This window comes from Eschrichtius robustus, chromosome 1, assembly GCF_028021215.1.
Source record: "Eschrichtius robustus isolate mEscRob2 chromosome 1, mEscRob2.pri, whole genome shotgun sequence".
Classification (NCBI taxonomy): domain Eukaryota; kingdom Metazoa; phylum Chordata; class Mammalia; order Artiodactyla; family Eschrichtiidae; genus Eschrichtius; species Eschrichtius robustus.
The window spans coordinates 89,282,224-89,302,550 of NC_090824.1; the positions used below are offsets into that span (position 1 = coordinate 89,282,224).

The 20,327-nt window shown below is 46.5% G+C and overlaps 1 protein-coding gene across 1 annotated transcript in view; it reads right to left on the minus strand.

The window, feature by feature from the left end:
- EHD4 (EH domain containing 4) overlaps positions 1–20,327 on the minus strand; it is a 92,472-nt gene that overhangs the window by 29,378 nt on the left and 42,767 nt on the right. The gene's annotated exons all lie outside the window — the stretch shown is intronic.

The following is a 20,327-nucleotide window of genomic DNA, read 5'->3' on the forward strand; positions in this document are numbered from 1 at the left end:
TGATGCTCGATATATGTTAAAAATTCATCATTCAATTATAGACATTTCAATTCTATAAGACTTTCCAATGGAACTTTTAACGGTCTGGAACAAAACAGAGATGTAATCAGTCCAGTTGTTTAAAAATACACTTTCTATCTTTGCAAAAGGACCCCAAAGCTATATAGCTTTGCGAGCTGGGAAAGAGACTTTGTCCTGTGGAAGATCCCAGCTTGGCATTCCTGGCTCCACATTCTGGGAACAAGGGGGGGAGGCAGGAAGGAAGGGGCCCTTTCCACCCAATCAGGGGCTTCCGTCACAGCCCTGTGGAGACCATGGTCACCATCCCTGCTGAAAAGACCCACCAGGAAATGGCATCTGAGGTTTCAGCAGTGGCCGCCTGGCTCAGGTAAACACAGGGCGGGGACCCTGAGGAAGCAAATTTGGCAGGATATTTTTAATAGAACAGCAGAAAAAAATGCTTCAGTTTCTTCCCAAAGCCAAGTACGTGAGTTTTAAACAAAATGTGTGTCAATAAAAGGATGCAAGATAATGGAGGACAGTCAGACCGAGGCCAGGTTCTCCCTGCCCGTGCCCCTAGTGCCCTTCTTGGGGTGGGCAAGGCCACTCACCCAGCCGGCCACAGCCCAGGACTCTGCTCAGACCTCTCCTCCTCTTTGGCGGGGCCCTGGCCTGCCCCTCCCAGAGCTAGCAGCTCCGTTGCATGCAGGGCATTCATACCCCTTCCCCAGCACCTACGGTGTTGGTTTGTGTAACACTGGCCCCTGTCCCAGAGTTCCCCGAGGTGTCATGTCCATCTTTGTGTCCCTCCAGCACCTAGTCAGCTGTCCAGCACAGACTGTCCAGACAGGCATTGAGAGTGCTGGCAGTGACCTTAACTGCCCTTCCTGTCCCCGGGCTCCATCCTCTGCCATCCAGCCCTCAAATGATCCCCGCGCCTTCTCAGAACTCAGATAGTCTCCCCAACTGTGAGTCCCTGATTACTTCTAGAATAAATGTCTACAGAGTCTTGGCGACTAGCCCCAGCTTACCTCCCCAGCCTTTTCTCACAGTTCTCATACTAAACTGCCCTCCCCACCCCAGAAACCACACTGGGCTCTTTGCTGCTCCTCCAAAGCGTCCTGCAGTTCCCTGCCTCTGACTTTTCCTTCTGCCTGGGACGCCTTCCCTCTTTCCCATCTCCAGTTACCCATCCCTCCGGGGCACTTCCCCCCAGGAGGCCTTCCCCCACCCGAGTGGAGCTGGACCTCCCCACCTCCTGAGAGGGTCTGTTCTCTGCCACAGCCCGTCCTCTAGATGAGACTGTCATCATGTCTAGAACCCAAAAGCCTATCGCAGAACACTGTACACTAAGTCAGCTTCCCTGGGACATATTCTTCCAGCATCAGTGATGTTTCTTTCATAACACTTATTCTCTATAATATTTATTTGGTGACTATACGACAGAAATTCTGAGGGCAAACACCACCCCTCATTCCGTTTACCACCTTACACCCAGGATCTACCACTGAACATAGTAGATGCTCAATAAATTTGACTTATTCCTCAAAAAAAATAAACTTAACCCAAGGCCACACAGCTATTTCCCAGGGGAGCCAGGATTCAAACCCAGGGACGCTGATCCCAGAGCCTGCAATTTTATCCACTGCACTGCACTGTGTGTACACCACGACGGTGAGATTAGAGGTGATTTTTATTTTCTTCTTTTTGGTCTTTTAAAAAGTAGTTTTTAAGTGTTTTACGATGAACATATATTATTTTTGTAATAAAAAAAATAAACATGGAAAAAATCATTGGCCCATACAGGACTGGGCTAGCAAATATTATTGAGGTGGCATTCCCTTCCTTCTGTACTGGTGTTTACAGCTAGGGTCTGGATTTCTAGTGCTTTCCAGCTTATTGCCATCTCAAGAAACCCTGCAGGTGAAGTGGTGTCTTTGCTACACAACCCGCCGTGGACAGAGGCAGGCCCCCTTCAGCTGTGCCCGAAGAGCAGCGGGAACACGCAGGTGTGCAATGAGTACAGACACTGCTCCTGCCTCCCCCCCCCCCCACCTCCCCTCTCTTCTCCAGCCGGCTCTCTCCTCCTCGCAGCTGACCAGACACACAGTTGGGGTGGGTGGCGTGGGGGTGAGCTGATACTAAGCCCCTTCCCGGATCCAACGAGACTCTCAGAGAGGACGGACACCGCGGCCTCCACATCTGCACAGCGGTCGCCTCTTTCGGTGGAGGTTCAATGTGTGTTCCCCTCAAAGTTTTCAGACGGTAATGGTCACCGCTTGATGAATGTAACTGGCTACAAGAATACCCCCGCAGTTACAGAGTTCCCTGCCTCCCTGTGCCTGGCCTGAGGGTGGTCTGGCCACTGAACACAACACATTTTAAATTAAACCAAGGACCGAGCCTGTCCTGGGATGGGCTTGGTGTTGTTTATCCTCTAGCTCCTCTTCCCACTCCTCTCCCTTTGGAATTCAGTCCAAGACCTTGTGAATTAACTTTTCTGTGCCTGTTTCCTCCTAAAATAAATAAGCTGGCCCCACAGCCTGTCTCTCCTTCCTCTGGGGGATGTTGTGAAGATAACGATGGGGCAGATGGTGCCACGTGACCCCGAAGAGCCCGCACGTCACGAAATCACAGCATACCATGGACAGATGGGGAACTGAGAAAGGCTCTACCTGAACATTTAGCACAGCGAACGTGGCTGCTTCTGGTCATGTGACCAAGCCAAAGGGAAAATTGGGTTTCATATTTCATTTTCCATTTCAGGTTAAAAATTAGGTTAAGAAGCAGGTCTGAGCCCTAGAAACAGACAGCAACAGTACACGGCATTTGAGGCTCTTTGCTGGAGAGAGAAGTTGGTGAAAATCTACTAGGAAAAACCTACATGTCCTGGAGCCTGGTTCAGCCACTTCACTTTACATGGCCTCAGTTTCTACATCTATCAGATGGGTCAGATGATCAATATGGATTCCTTCAAATCTTAAAGATATATGTGGTGGTTCTGAATATCAAGCTTTTCTGAAACAAAAAGTCAAATTCTCAGGAAAATCCATTTAGTGCCTGTATAGTAGATACCATCAAGTTCCATTACCAGCATAAGAATGTAAAACCATCTGGATGGTTACAGGAATATTCAGTGACTAACTCTAGGGGATAAGATTAGCAAGGGACACATTTCATTTTATTATATTCGTTCCACTGGACTCACGTGCTATGGCATTTTGGGCTGATCTGAAGGTCCTTGCATGTTTCCATAGTGGCAGTTAGTTGCCCTGCAAGATTAATTTCCTTGTCATTTAATTCCAAACTCCCTATGCTGAAAGAAATTACCAGAGAAAAGGTCACAGAATTTGAGGCTTTCAACGATGCTGAAGAAGTCATCAGATTCAACCTTCTAATACTATAATTAATAGAATCCAGGAATCAAGTGTCACACACATGGAAATTGCCTCTTCCTCATTTTCAGGTGGGCTTTGTGTACCTCAGGTGAGAAGGTCTCATACAGTATGTCTATAAATCAGGCAAAGGCAGTTTGTACTTGGATTTTCTTGAGGCAAAACGCCAATGGTATATACACTCCACCCAAGTGTGATGAGGCCAAATATTTACAAACAAGGCTTCAACTTTGACAATGCATCTCGTCATTTTGTGGTTCAGAAGGGCAAACAGACAACGTTTCTTCAAGTCATAATTTTCCGCAGAGAAATGTTAAACCCAGAGGGTGACAACTTTGGATCAACGAATGACTTGCAAGCGACCTCTGACCCCGACCCCCTGCCCTGCCCTGTTCCTCCTTTTAAACATTCCCAGCGTTGAGTGAGTGTTCTGTGAGCATTTGGACAATAGCCAGTCATGAACACCAGCTCCAGCAACTAAGTTATCAGCTAACCCACTCCGAAAGCCGAACCATTACTCAGAGATAGTTATTTCTGAGTTTTTGTCACAGATAGAAAGACAGATCAAATCAGAGGGGACCATGTAAGCCCACACTGGGGTCTTTATTTTAAAAAAAGACTCATTTAATTAAACAAAAGTCCATGTAGTTTCCAACAGTATTTCAAAATGGTCAAATATCTCCGGAAAGGAACTGCTTTGAGAAGATTTGTAAATATGAAAAGATGCTCAACCACAAGAACAGTGAGAAGTGAAATTAGAATTATAATGAGATGCCATTCACCTATCAGACGATGCAAAGATAAAGCGAAGATGAAAACAAAATCGGTAATGCCCTAAATTGCGGAGGATGTGTGGAAACAGGCACTTCTGTACTGTTGGTGAGAATGTAAACAGGCACACCTTCTAGAGAGGGCATTCTGGCATCAGTTAACACAGTAAAAAGACCACAGTTCCTTTTGATCCAGCAATGCCACTGCTAGGAGTGTATCTTACAGTTACACGACTGTGCAGACTGTATATACTTGCACTGTATGTGCAAAACTGTATTCTGTGGCACTGTCTGTAACAGTAAAAGATTAGAAACCGCCTGAATGTCATCCATCCAAAGGACACCAGCTATTAATTCTGGCACAGCTATATGATGGAATATGAAGGAGGCAGCTCTAAAGTCCTGACCTGGCTGCGCTCCAAGATTTACTAAGTGGAAAAATCTTGGTGCAGAGCAGTGAGCAGAGGACCTTCTTACTCAGAGGAAGCCCAAGAGGCTGCTGCTGGGTTTTGCTCTAGGAGAGGAACTGGGAATGTGGATGGGACAAATGTTCTTCACCATTTAACTTTCTGTCACTTGAATTTTTCATCCCAACATGTACACACATCCGTACAAAATGGTGGTACTTCCGAAGAGTACTTGAGACAGGCGAAACGCTGAATAAATGGTCTGACTTGTGCTTTGCATCATGATTTGGATTCGAACAGGGGATGGTTTTGAGAAAGAGACGAAAGGAATCCAGGTGAATTGGAGGTTTCTAGAGGAAAGTGTCACGGCACATGTGAGAAATACCCCCAGATACCAGAAAGAGGATTATGGCAAAAAGAACTGAAAACGTGACAAGAGCCGGGGCCCTCGCCACGAGAGGACACCTCCTCTGGGTCATTCTCTGAAGCAGGTTCCCCAATGGCATTCCGTGGCTGCATTCTCTCAGTATCCTTTCTACAGATCTGCCGTCAAGTCTACTATGCTCTCTGCCACCTCCAAATCAAGTGAAGGAAGAGATGATCACAAACTTGGAAAACCTACCAAAATGGACTTGAGCTGTGTCTCATGTCCCTTTCACCAGTGTGAAAGGATAGGGCAGAGGATGTAAGTGGTGGGGAGTGAGATCTACTCTCCGGGGTAATTCTGGGGCACTTGGCCGAGCTGACCCTGCGATCCTGGTGGGTCTTTCAGGGACCATCCCAGTTCCAGGAAGTGAACAAGACTACCATCACCAACAGTCCTTCAATACGACTGTATGCCAAATGGCTTGTACTTGTTATGTCACTTTATCTTCCAACAACTGGGGTGGGGGGTTTCCTCACTTTATAAAAGTGTAAACTGAGGCTCAGAGGGTCCCACAGTAAGGTAGTGGTGCTGAGATTTGAGCTCAGGTCAGCCTCCTCCAGGGCCCACAATGATGAAAAACAAAGATGCCCTGAAAGCGCCGCTATTTTCAGCACGTTTCTACGTCCACTAGCTGGAGATGCCTCCCCACCAGCACGGGCGCCTGAACTTGCCCTCTGTCCACTCTGGATCCTCTCACTCTGAGCATGTTTCAGAGCTAATGCCTATGGACCACTTAGGTATTGACACGATTATTCAGATCTAACTCTGTGAGGGAAAGCGTTTTTCCTCCCATTTTACAGAGGAGGAAACTAAGGCTCACAAAGGTGGAATAACTTGCCCGGGTCACCCAGCTGGTCAGTGGAAGAGCCAGGGAAATGGAAAAATGTCCCAGGCCAGTGTTTCTCAGATGATACTGCTCTTCTCCCGCCTAGAATCCTGCATTTACAATCGATCACTCCCACCCTCCAGTCTGGGGGGGCCCCCCATGGGTGCACAGTGATGGTGGGGCAGAGAGCTTCTGCCATACATAACATTAGGGATGGAGGTTATATAACAAGAATGTCCCCATTATAGCAGTGAAGTTATTAAACATTTGAAAATATAAATGAGAATCTTTAAAAAAAATCTCTTTATTTTTCTCTAGAGGTTCTAAAAACCCTAACTTCCAAAGAAGTCTAGAATGGTTTGGGGGTGCTCCTATATGGAGTGAAGGCACAGGCAGAGGACAGCAGCGTCAGGCCAGGGGTCCCTGTCAGATGCTCACGAGGCTAGAGTCACCTGATTACCTGGTCACCACTGTGGGGTAAAGTTACCTCCGCTCCCTGTCAAAGCCCTCACCTGGGAGGATGTTGGTCAGTCACAGATCCCGGCCCAGTGCTGCGCTGCCTCTCACCCCACCCAAAGACCACCCCCGACCACTTACACCCTCCGTCCTATCCTTTCACACTGGTGAGAGGGACGTGGGACACAGCTCAAGTCCATTTTGGTAGGTTTTCCAAGTTTGTGATCATCTCTTCTTTCACTTGGTTTGGAGGTGGCAGAGAGCATAGGAGGGGGCAGGCTCAGCGCTACCCCAGATTCCTCAAAGTGGGGACCTCCTGCACCAGAACCCCTGGACACGCAGTTTTCTGCGTCTCACTCCAGATCCCCCAAATTGTGCTTGAGGCCAGGAAGTAGCATATTAACAAGTTCCCTGGAGCCTGAGAATGTTTGGGTCTTGATTTGAGGGGTCATTTCTTCAGGTAGCCCATTAGGGAATGTGAAACGAGGGATGTCCCATAGGATGTTATCATAGTGCCAAGTGACACTTGGCTGGTAGAATATGGTTGTTGTCATTAATCATTTTGTATCTTGCCTAGGGCTCTAGGGCTTCAGTCCATCATTCACAGGGTAGAAGGGGAGCAGAGGGGAGACGGTAACTGAGAACAGGTATGACAGGAGAAGAAATGACAGTGACAGCCTGGCATCAAGAGAGGAGAAAGCCAACCATCCACCAACCAAACAAACACACAGAAACTGAGTGGCAGAGCTGGGCTGGATCTGTGACTGCCCAGTATGAGAACACCTGGCTGTTCACAGAGATAATTCTGGGCAATCAAGAGAAGGTTAAAAAAGATAATCCTTCTGTTCCTCTCAGAATAAAATCTACGTGCTTCCCTAAAGCCAACAGCTCCCACCAGCAGCCCCTCCTGACCTCACTGCTCACCACCTCCCGGCCACTCCCCAGCCTCCAGCCTTCCCTGACCTGCCCGCTCCCTCTGGCCTTTGCCTGCAATGCCCTTCCCCCAACTCTCTGCCAGGCTAGCCCCTCCATTCTGTAGGTCTGAGCTTAAATGCCACCTCCTCCGAGACACCGCCTCTCACTACCCATCTAAAGTAGGACCACCCAGGACTTCCCTGGAGGTCCAGTGGTTAAGACTACGCAGTGCTTCCACTGCAGAGGGTGCACGGGATCGATCCCTGGTCGGGGAACTAGGATCCAAAAAAAAAAAAAAAAAAAAAAAAAAGAAGGACTACGCTTGCTGTGGGACTCTGCAATTGTTTCCTTCAAGTTTTTGTGTCAACTTCATTTGTTCTGCATTTTAGCTCATCCATCTACCTCAACCCCCCCTCCACCCCCGTATGTTTCAGAAAGCAGCAATAGGGTCTATCTTGGTGCTGTTAACTCTAAAGCGCCTGGTACCTGACACATGGTATGTGCATGAGCAATGGACCAAGAGGACCTAGCAGAGCACGGTGCAGGGTGGACATTCAACGTAAGGAAGCTTCTTCCTCTTCCCACTACCCTTTTTTTTTTTTTTTTAAAGGATTTAATTTATTTATTTGGCTGTGTTGGGTCTTCGTTGCTGCACGCGGACTTTCTCTAGTTGCGGTGAGCAGGGGCTACTCTTTCATTGCGGTGCACGTGCTTCTCATTGTGGTGGCTTCTCTTGTCGCAGAGCACAAGCTCTAGGTGCACGGGCTTTAGTAGCTGTGGCACACGGGCTCAGTAGTTGTGGCTCGCGGGCTCTAGAGTGCAGGCTGAGGAGTTGTGGCTCACGGGCTTAGTTGCTCCGCGGCATGTGGGATCTTCCCGGACCAGGGCTCGAACCCGTGTCCCCTGCATTGGCAGGCGGATTCTTAACTACTGCGCCACCAGGGAAGTCCCCCACTACCCTCGGAATGAGAATGCAGGCAGCGTGTACTATCTTTCCCAAAGACTACTACCAAAAACCACTAAAGGAAAAAAACCCAGGAGGTTTGGTGTGTGTAGGGGAGAAGTGTCAGTTATGTGGAAATGTGCCCCACGTGGTACCTTTCCCCAGTGCTGTCTTCTCAGTGTGTGTGTGTGTGTGTGTGTGTGTGTGTGTGAGAGAGAGAGAGAGAGAGAGAGACAGACAGACAGACAGACAGACAGACAGACAGACGGGCAAGGGTGTTTATGTCATTGCCTCTTGTGGTTAACATCCCGTCTGAGGGTTGACTGGGCTCAGCTGGGTGGGTCTCGATTGGGGTCTGCCATGAGGTGAAAGTCAGGTGGCAGTTGGGGCTGGAATCATCTTAAGGCTCAACTGAGCTGGTCCTCCATGGCTTTGCTCCTATCTCAGCTGGGCCAGTCAGAGGCTGCCTGAGCCTCTCGGCTGCCCCATGTGACTAGCTTGGGCTTCCCTCACAGTATGGTGGTCTCAGGGCAGCTGGACTTTTAAAATAGTGGTTGGCTTCCCAAGAATAAACATGCCAAAAGCTCCAGGTGGAACCTTCAGGGCTTCTTATGACTTAGACGTGGGAAGTTATATAGCATCACTTCTGCTGAATTCTACTGATCAAAAAGTGAGCCAGAGGCCATCCCAGATTCAAGGGCATGAATACTGGAAGGCATGGTTCATGGTTGGCAGTGGTGGAAGCAAGAGGCATCTTTGGAGACTGGCTACCACGCTAGCTATAGGACTGTGGACTTAACTTATTTGTGTCTCAGTCTTCTCGCCTATAGAATGGGAGAGCAGTTCCTACCTCACACAGCTTTTGTAAGGAGCAAATGAGTTAATAATATATGGAAAACACTTAACAATGCACCGTGTAAGTGTCAGCTATATTATTAGCACTCAAAAGAGTAAGGAGCAAACCTTTTCTCTGATTAATCTCTGTATCCCAATGTCTATGAAATGTTTTATGATCATAAGCTGCTCTCTATGGGAAGTAAGAGAAGGACTCTTTCTCCAATTTAAAAAAAAAAAAATTGTTTTTCATTTAAAAGTCTAGGTAGGTTTAAAGTTTGGGTAGAAGCAGTCATTTCTCACGATCGAGTATGCATTTAAGGTATTAACAAAAACTAAAAACATCTTCCAGGGCTTGGCAAATGCCATTCTGAGTCACGGTCATAACGCGCTCACAGGAGGGGCAGAAGCAGCCACACTCATGGTGTGGAATTTCCTGTGGCACCGGCGGAAAAGGAGCCTGAATGTGTTTGTCAGCAAACTTCCCCGAAACAAAAAGAAACCAGGATTTCCTGTTGGAGGCCCAAGAAGCGAGTGATGTCCAGGACCTCACAACCCAACCTCAGACTGGCCTTAGCTCTGGCCAGAAAACAGGGTCTGCCAACAAATTCATCAGCAGTCAGCCTCAGGCACTGGGGATGCACCCTTTTCTGTTGTTGCCAAATTCAAACAAAGCTCAGAGACAAGTCATTGAGCTTAAGCTCTAAATATAAAAATGGCTTCATGATCCGAGCCTGTGGACATAAGTTCTACCCTACAGAATTCCTACAGAATTCTCTACCATGTCATCCTCTACCTCATACTCCTCAGTATTCCACGCAGCCTCCAGGATAAACCCAGTCTCCTGACGTGTGCGTCCACCCGCCACATGCACACACTCCAGCCACAGGCATGACTCACATTCCTCCAAAGGGCTCTGAGCTCACACATCTTCCCGTTCTTGCAACCTCTTTCCATTGTCTCGAGGAGAATAACAATAGTTAGGGCAGCCAGGTTATCTTTCCCTTGACTGTGCACCAGACAGGTACTGTGACAAGATGTCACATCAACTCACTTTATCCTCACCTCATCCTGTACGGCCCTGACCTTGCGGGTTGATGAACTCACGCATTTACCTGCAGTCACTGATCAAGAAGAGCTGCATCATAAGGTCAGACATACAGATCAATGAAATAGAATTGAGAGTCCAGAAATAAACCTCCACATTTATAGCCAACTGATTTTCAATAAGGGTGCCAAGACAATACAACGGGGAAAGTACTGTGTTTTTAACAAATGGTGCCGGGACAACTAGATACACACATGCGAAAGAATGAAGGTGGGCCCTAAAGTCACACTATATACAAAAATTAACTTAAAATGGATCAATGACCTAAATGTAAGTGCTAAAACTATAAACCTCTTAGAAAAATATAGGAGTAAATTTTCATGAGCTTGGGTTAGGACAAAAGCACAAGTGGCAAAAATTTAAGCAGATAAATTAGACTTCATTAAAATTAAGAACTTTTAATGCTTCAGGCTAGACCATAAAGAAAGTGAAAAGACAACCCAGAAAATGAGACAAAATATTTGCAAGTCATATATTTGACTAGTACATAGAACATATAAAGAATGTTAAAACTCGGGCTTCCCGGGTGGCGCAGTGGTTAAGAATCCGCCGGCCCATGCAGGGGACACGGGTTCTAGCCCTCGTCCGGGAAGATCCCACATGCCACGGAGCAACTAAGCCCGTGTGCTACAACGGAGCCTGCGCTCTAGAGCCCACGAGCCACAACTACTGAGCCCGCATGCCACAACTACTGAAGCCCACATGCCTAGAGCCCGTGCTCCGCAACAAGAGAAGCCACCGCAATAAGAAGCCCGCACACCGCAACGAAGAGTAGCCCCTGCTTGCCACAACTAGAGAAAGCCCGCACACAGCAACGAAGACCCAACGTAGCCAAAAATGAAAATAAATTAATTAAAAAAAAAAAGAATGTTAAAACTCAACAATTAAAAGACAAATAATCCAATTAAAAACGGTCAAAGCCTCTATATATACATTTCTTCAAAGAAAATATAGAAGTGGCCACAAAGCACATGAAAAGATGCTCAACATCATTAACCATTAGAGAAATGCAAATTGAAACCACAGTGAAATACCCCTTCATACCTATGAGGATGGCTCTAAGCAAAATGAGAGTGTTGATGAGAATGTGGAGAAACTGGAACCCTCATACACTACTGGTGTATGAAAATATAAAATGATGCAGTCACTTTGGAAAACAGTCTGGCAGTTTCTCAAAACATTAAATACTGAGTTACCATATGATTCAGCAATTGTGCTCCTAGATTTATACCCAAGAGAATCAAGAACATACGTTTTCTCACTCTCTTTTTTTTTTTGCCTGTGCCCTGTGCCATGTGGGATCTTAGTTCCCTGACCAGGGATCAAACCCACCCATGCCCCCTGCAGTAGAAGTGCAGAGTCTTAACCACTGGACCGTCAGGGAAGTCCCAAGAATGCACATTTTCACAAAAACTCATACATGAATGATCATAGCAGCATTATTCAAAATAGCCAAAAAAGTGCAAACAACCCGAATGTTCACCAACTTATGAATGAATAAAACGTGGTACAGCTGTACAATGGAATTTTTATTCAACCATAAAAAGGAATGAAGCACTGTTTGACTCAGATGAACCTTGAAAACATTATGCTAAGTGAAAGGAGCCAGACAGACACAAGGGCCACATGCTGTATGATTCCATTTATATGAAATGTCCAGAGTAGGTAAGTCCAGAGACAGAAGGTAGATTAGTGGTTGCCAGGGTCTGAGGGGAGGAGAATGGGTAGCGGTTGCTAATGAGGACAATGTTTCTTTTTGGGGTGATGAAAATTTTCTAAAATTCATTGTGGTGATGGTTGCACAACTCTGTAAATATACAAAAAAACCAAAAACCCCACTGAATTGTTCAGAGAGAGAGAGAGAAAATGCAGATTTTTTTTAAAAAGGGGAAGAAGAGTCCCTTCCCTTAGCAGCTTTGCTGACAGCCTACTTCCCATACCCCACTTCTTGTTCAGAACTCCTGTAATGCACAGGGTCAGAGTGGCTTGTTTGCAGGTCCAACCACCCCAGCCAAGTGTGCGCACCAGGGCCAGGGGCTGTGCCTCATTCCTTTTGAATCCAGGACAGTGCTTGGCACCCAGCAGGCAATCAATATAAATGTGTGTTGAATGAATAGTCTCTAGCACGCCCCTACTACTACCCATTGCTTTTTAGACCATCACTTCTAAAATAAAGGAGTGTCAAAAAGATCACACACACAATATCTGTCCATTATTTTAAAATTCTTTTTCCACCAAATATTTTTTAAACCAGATGATCAATTAGTGTTGTCCCTTTTCCACTTCCAGAGAGACATGTGATTTCAAAATTTAAAAGCTAATTATCAATAAAATGACCAAGGTACGGGGAAAAAAGGTAAAAATGCTTAGCCAAACACAGCATATTCGGTCCCTGAACAACAAATTCCACATTTCAAATAACTTGACAAAAATTTCCCCTACTCTGAGACAGAAGACTTTAAGAGGCAAGAAACCAGTACCAACCAATATTAAATTCAGCCTTTGAAAACTCCAGCCTACACCACCACCACCACATTGAGATGGTGAGAGTAATAATAACAGCTAACATTTACTGAGCACTTACTATGTGCTAGGCTGGGTATTATTTTCTGCTTTCTAGGTATTAACTCAGTTACAACAGCATTATGTGGTAGGTGCTATTATTACCCTCATTTCCCATAGAGATTCACAACTTTCCCAAGGCTGCATGGCTAGTAGATGGCTGAGCTAAACTGGAACCCAGGACGTCCAATTCTCCTGCCCACGTGCTTCCCGCTATATGACATAGGACAGCCCACAGGGACTTCAGTCCCTTGACTGGACCTAGGAAAGCAACATGTTTGACTCTGGGTTTACAGACTGAATAGTGTCGGTTCTAAAAAAAGGCCTCAGAAAAAACCATGAATATGCAGGAACTGAAATCCATGGGTGAATATCTGATACTTGAAAGTCTATTCTTTTATATATCCTTTATATCAGGTGGAAAATATCTGAATAGACAACATAGTCAGCCAAAACCTGCAAAACCTTGACCTGCCCCCCTCTGCAAGGCCGCCGCCTTCTGAACTTTCAGCCACAGGCCTCTGTCACCTTCTGAGACTGTGGCTCTCCCATGTCACCCCTTCTCATTGAGCTCAATGCCTTATCTATTTCCTTCCTGGCACTCACCACTATTTACAATGATTTTATTCATTTGTTTACCTGCTTTTCTTGTCTGACTCTCCCATCAGAATGTAAATTCCATAAGGGCAGTGACCATGTCCATCTTTTTTGCCTAGTGTTTGTTGAATGAATAATAATTCTCTATGTAGGTGACAGCTTTCTTTCAGAACAATCTGGTGCATCAGTGACTGGCTGGATGACCACACTAGGCTGGAGCAACTCCAAGGCAGGGGCGGTACCTTGTTCATCTTTATGCTCCCAGCTCCTAGCTTAGTACCTGGCACACAGGAGCTCACTGCATCTCGACTGAACTTGTTCATTAATGAACTGCTGTCAACGTGGAGGGCAGTCTCTATTGGAGTACCTCAAGGCTCCACCTTGGGTCCTGTCCGCTCAACTTCTGGATCCAAGGACGAAGGTATAAGCGCATGTTGATGAAGCCTGGGGATGCCTTAGAGCTGGAAGGAGCTGCAGTGGACAGGGAGAGGAGCTAAGAGAGCCTCAACAGTCGTAAACCCAAAACCCCAGAAACAAAACAAAAAATTAAGAAACGCTGTACCAGGGTGGGAGGAGGGAGAATTAGATGAAGGTAGTCAAAAGGTAAAAAATTCCAGTTATAAGATAAATAACTACTAGTGATATAATGTACAACATGATAGAGATAATTAACACTGCTGTATGTTATAAATGAAAGTTGAGTTCTCATCACAAGGAAAAGAATTTTTTCTATTTCTTTAATGTTGTATCTGTGTAAGATGATGGATGTTCATTAAACCTATTGTGCAACCATTTCATGATGTATGTAAGTCAGATCCTTATGTGGTACCCCTTAAGCTTATACAGTGCCATATGTCAATTCTATCTCAATAAAACTGAAAAAAAACCCAACAACAACCCTGTACCAACCACAGGATGGGAAGGCAGGGACAGGAGTAGCACCTGTAATGAGGGTCACATGTCCAGTGAGCTCAGGTGACCGCAGTCTGAGATGCTGGGATGGTCCTGAGCCGTGTCTGTATTGGGTGGTGGTGAACAGAATGAAGGAGGGGATAGTGCTGCCTCGACTCCCCCTTTATTTAATGATTATTTCTACTCTTATTTATAATACTACCCAAGTAAGGCCTGAACTTCTTCTCCTGGGGTACTCGGCAGGCATGGCAGGCCCCCCTCAGAAACTCTCTGTGAAGTCCAGCCTTGGGCTGTGTGGTCCACCTGAAGCACAGGAAGCACCTGCCGTAACTGCCTGGCCCTGGGAGCCGCTGGCCTCTTCAGCCTCCAGCTCTCAGCTCTCCAGGCGCTTCTCAGAAGAGCCTCTGCTGCTGTTGAACCTGGCTCACATCTCGCTCCAAGCCTTCTCGCTCTGTTAGGGAAGAAGACTCATTCCTCCGTGTATGTGTGTGTTTTCCGCTCTAGTCCTCCCTGTCCCCAAAGCACAAGAGGGGAAGTCATTCTTACCTGGACATTTCTAAATGTTCTCTCTCCTGTCTTGCGCAGCCTTCAAAATTGGTCTTTTGTCTTTCAAGTTCAAAAAATGTGTCAAGGAGGTGTGTTTGGACTTCCCTGATTACAGTTTTCGTCATCGCTATTTTTTTTAGCATCTTTAATGATTACCAGTTGGATTTCCATTCCCTGTTTCCTGTTCTGTCAATTCTTTTGTGATGTTATGTTTGGGTACCTCCACTGTGTTGGCATATCCTTGAAATGACCTGCTCACGTGTACCTGTCAGTACTCAGATGCCTTTTTTATTCTTGAGTGCTTTCCTTAATGCTGCCAAAATCAGGAGGACATAAGGACGTCTACATGTAAATGTTAAGACATTAATCAATGATTTTGAAGCTAATGTTATGGCCTGTTATGTTATTTGAAGCACAGTTAGATCTCTTCTGTTTCATGCATTATCATCATTGATTGCTTTTACTAGCAGGACATTTTCTGCCCTTCTATTTTTCACTGTCTTCTCAGTTCTATTCACTGATTTATAATGAGAAAGGCTTAGAGAGAGAAGGGCTTAAACATCAGAAGAAGGCGCCCTTAGACTTTCATTTGACAAGCTGCTGGTCCTTGGTCCTAGGTCCTAGGTCTGACCTAGGACTTAGGATCCTTAGACTTTCATTTGACAAGCTGCTGGTCCTTGGTCCTAGGTCCTAGGTCCTAGGTCCTAGGTCCTAGGTCTGACCTAGGACTTAGGATCCTTAGACTTTCATTTGACAAGCTGCTGGTCCTAGGTCCTAGGTCCTAGGTCCGACCTGCTGGTAGATCCATTAGAAAATTCAGATGAAGAGTTTTTTTGTTCTAGAGTTATATAAATTTTTTAAAGGGAAAAATTGTACTATTTTTGTTATCAAAGTCAAGTCTGTTGAAGGCTACACAAAACCTCATGCTCTCAGGAAACCAGAGGAATAATTACTTGCTGCTAAAATAGCACCTTCCAAATGCTTATGTGCTAAGTAGATGGACAAGTACACCAGCTGCCACATTAGAATTTTTCACAGACTTCTCTTTGTCAGACAGGGACGTTATAATTGCAGCCAGAACCCAAAGGTTTGTACCACGCAATTGGGAACACACTTGTGTTCATGCCAAGTCCAGAAATAAATCCTAGATGATGTTTAGGTTCAGCACGACATAAACAGTATTTTAGGAAGCAAACAGTTCAGGAGCCGGAATAATAAGAGATTGGGAATGAAAATAAGGATGTGTGGATAAATGTGCTCTTTTCTTATCACATAGAGTCAAAAATCTGGATGCCATCATCAGGGCAAAGGATGTTCTCAAAACTGAATCTGGTCAGATTTCACCCACCCACTTCAAGAAAATAACTTAGAAAATCTTAAGAACTCAAACATTTCTTTATTGGCTACAAGAAAAGAATCAAGAAAAGTTTGTAGGAATTTTAGGTAGTTCTTACTTCAGTAGAATAAAGTTATTATTAAAAATATATCAGAATTATTTTAATTCCTGCTTGATGGGAATTCTCTATGTCAGGCAAGAAAACTAAAAGTTAGTATCTAAGCTCACCCTTTTGTTCCTAAAGATTTTCTGTTAACTAAAATTAAACCAAGGAATGTCAGAAGGGTAATGGGTTTCCATATGGAGTAGTATACTAAAAATTGCTTCAAAATCAATTACTCTAGTGGGTTTTATGTATAGAACTCCCAAAGAGGAGATTTAGACAACATTTTCTCCCCTCCAATGCTGACTATGCATTCTTGTTTCACTCTGGAGCACAGAGCAGGGTCCTGACTTCTAGGGTCCATGTTAAGGACCTGCTGATGAGAAGCTATGCTAAGACACATTCTAATTGGTAAGGTCACTTCTGACATAAGAGTGGGTTTGCCATGTTTTGCCTCAAACTGAACACCCCAAAATACGAATCATCATGTAGAAATGTCAGCTCTTTCTTCTGGTCACCTATGACTTTGGCCAAGAGAAGAGCAATGTCCTCTGTGTGATCACACTTGCCCCCTCTACTCAGCACAGAGTAAAAAGGAAGCAGGCGTATGACGTCACGAGAGAGAAGAATGAACAAGGAAGAAGGGAGCCACAGGTAAGGGGAGGCACGTGACTGAAGCCGGGTTCAGGACTCCTTCCTGGAGATATACCCTCACTAGGCCATCTGGTTCCCAGAGCTCGGGGTACCTGGGCAGTTCCCTGGGGGTGCCCAAGGGCTGCCAGTGATGACGAGGCCAGCTCCCCAGCTTAGGTCCCTCCTTCCCTGTTCGACCACTAGCAAAGTAGCACGACGCTCCACTGCCCCACCTGCCATCTGCCTCATCCTGTGCGGATGGGGAGAACTCTGAGTGTGATGCAGTCAGCAGGTCTTCTTGGAGGTGCTCTGCAGTCACCCCATGCTCATCACCTCCTCCTGCGGCTGCACTGTCTGCTCAGTGTGTGCTCAGCCAGGGCTGCACAACCCTGCAGGCTAGAGGGTGGACTAGGTCCACACAGCAGCGTCAGCCTGCAGCCCACATCCCCTCAGCTTGTTCTCCAAATGCGGCACCTCGTTAACAGCTTTTACTCTGTCCGCTCCCCGGATGTCAAGCCTGGTTGCCCATCTGCCCAGCAGCTGGGGAAAGAATTCTTACAGTCACTGTTAGGCTCCGCTTTCCCAGAGGAGCGAGGGCGAGGGGTTCCCTAGTCAGGGCTGGGCTCCTGTCTGTGCAGGACCGTGTGCAGGTTTAACTCAGCAAGTCCCAAATGAAGAGCACACTGTAGACACACAGCAAGGGCTCAATACCTGGCGGCTGTTCTCATACTGCTACTGTGAATACACACTTCAAGGAGACACTACATGTGTAAGAGGGACCTGCTCGATGAGACTCTGCCTGCTGAGGGTTAATCCATCAACTGCACTAAGGGACGAGGAGGAGGGGCAGCAGCTGCCCCCTTCCTCTCTCACAGACGAAACACCCGTCAGGGAGGCAAAGCCCCACCAATAAGGTCAATGGCGGATGTTTCAAATGTTCTGTGGGGTCACAGTTTGTCCCCGTGCCTCATCCAGTGTTAACACAGATGACTGGCGAAGGTGGTGCTCTGATTTAGGAGCTGGAGGGATGGAAGCAGACAGGAGCGTGTGTGAGAAGGCAGCGCTGTTTGCAATAGTTTAAGCTGAAGCAGCTTTAAAACAGTACACATTCTTTGGGGTTGAAACTGTCAGCTAAGTGACTCCAACCAGCTACGGTGCCCGAACACGGTATGGCACCTAAGCCTGGGGACCCTGGCCACAGTGCCCGGTTTGCCGCTCTGGGTCCTTCCCCATTTGCTGCTGTCTGTCAGGGTGGCAGGGACCAGCTGACTGGTTGGAACCATACGTGCTATTTCTGGGCATAGGATGTGAAGAAGGACAAGCCACAGTAAGTCAGGATATGAGTCAGTTATTATAAAGTGTTAAAAAGAACTGTCTTCAAAGCATCCTGAAAGCATTACACCACGCTAACTACTCTGAAGGAGCTATAGGTTGAAAGACACTTAGAATCACTAAGCCCAGGAGAAACCCTGAAGAACATGGATGATTAGCATTGGTCAAAGTCCTGCCAATGAAAAGGAATGGATAAGGCTGAAGCTAAAATCCAGAGGTCCTAAAATGTAGAGGCAAAAAGAAAATTTCCAGGACCACATATATCTCCAGCATACTTCTGTCAGACACGCAGAAGCAGTGGAAACATAGGCAGCTTGAAAAAGCTGTGGGACGTGGGTTTGCTTTACTTTCCTTTTAAAACGAGACATTGTATTTGCAGAGCAATGTTTAATGGGGCCAAATTAATGGTCCTAAATTGGTTTTTAAAAAAAATCTATTGGCACCGAGGTGTAAAGATACAAAAAAGATGTCTCTCTGGAGTGCTGTCTGCAAGAGGGAAAAATTATTAACCACACGACATCCACAAATCAGTTAAATAAATGACGTTATGTCCCTTTGATAGAACCTAAGCAGCTGTCAAAAGGAATAAAGTAATTTAAATATACTGGCATAGAATGATCCGCGATAGCTGTTATGGCAAAAAATCAAGTTGTAGCAAATGTGCATGGCAATCACATTTCTGTTAAAAAAGGTATGTTTGTATATGCAGAAGAAAAAGTCACTGAGGAGCTGGAGAAAACCATTAACAACTGTTATTTGCGGCTTTTTCTACAAGTGCAATGTTCTTGGAGGCCTCAGGGAGGCCCACTAAGTCCCTGAACGAATGGGTGAAGGCACAGCAAGGCAGTCGGAGGCTGCAAAATCAGCATTTCTCAAACGGCATGAGAAGAGAGGGCTTACAGACATGGGGAGCCCTTTCTTTAACCCTGTCACGGGACCCTCGCTTTCTAGCTCCCAGGTGTGTCCCAGGGCCTGTGTAACGTTCTTCAGCTTCGGGAGTGGGGCAGTTCACTGGCTGGCCATAACCCCACTGCTCCTGTTCACGGGCTGTAAAGAGTTACCAGTGAGAAGTAACAGCAGCAACGCATCCACTCCAGCCTCTCCCTCCCAGCAAAGCCTCCAGGAACTGTCCTCTGTTTCAAGGGCCAGGGCGAGGGAACTTGACCTGCCTCTGGGACCACAGGAATCCATCCTAGTGCCCTCCCTGTCAGGAATTTCCTCTCTGTAAGTAAACAGTCCTCTGGTCCGCTCCCGATAGCCCCTTTACCGGGAAGGTGGGGGGAGACCGCAGGCCCATCTGTTTAACCACAGTGCACGGGTCTGGAAACAGTACTGCCTCAGCCCTGTGTTGTGAAGGCTGAAGAAGCCCAGACGTCACTGTTCTTCACAAGCGTTTTCCGTTCTCCACAAATCTCCTCTGAGCGCCTTATTGTCTCTCCTTTCCCACCCCAGAGCTTCCCTTAGGTAATTCCTATTCATCCTCCAGATTCCGGCTCCAATGTCTCTTCCTCTGGAGAGCCCTTCCCAACACGCCAAGGCCAGATATCCTCCTTACACTCTGATAGACAGTCCCCTTCGAAGAGTGAGTATCCCAGCTCTTGTTCTCTATTTATTTCTGTGATAACGAAACTAATGTCCATCTTCCTTGTTAGAACACAAGCTCCTCCAGGGCAGAAACTGCACCTGTTCTTTCTGCATCCCCAGTGTGCAGTACAGCGTCTGGCACCAAGCAGATAGCAATAAAGGCTCACTCAATAGTAGGCTGCTGGGCTTCCCTGGTGGCGCAGTGGTTGAGAATCTGCCTGCCAATGCAGGGGACAAGGGTTCGAGCCCTGGTCTGGGAAGATCCCACATGCCGCGGAGCAACTAGGCCCGTGAGCCACTACTACTGAGCCTGCGCGTCTGGAGCCTGTGCTCCGCAACAAAAGAGGCCATGACAGTGAGAGGCCTGCGCACCGCGATGAAGAGTGGCCCCCGCTCGCCGCAACTAGAGAAAGCCCTCGTACAGAAACGAAGACCCAACACAGCCAAAAAATAAATTAATTAATTAATTTAAAAAAAAAATAGAAGGCTGCTGCAGAGGTGACCGGGGTGGAATACACGGCAATGGGGGAGGGAGGAAGAGCAGCTGGGAGGGCTCTCTCCCTTGCTGTCACTAGCTGGTCTTCTTTATTTTTTGTCATGTGTCCAAGTGAGTGGTCAGCAAGTGGTCCCCTCTTAAAGTC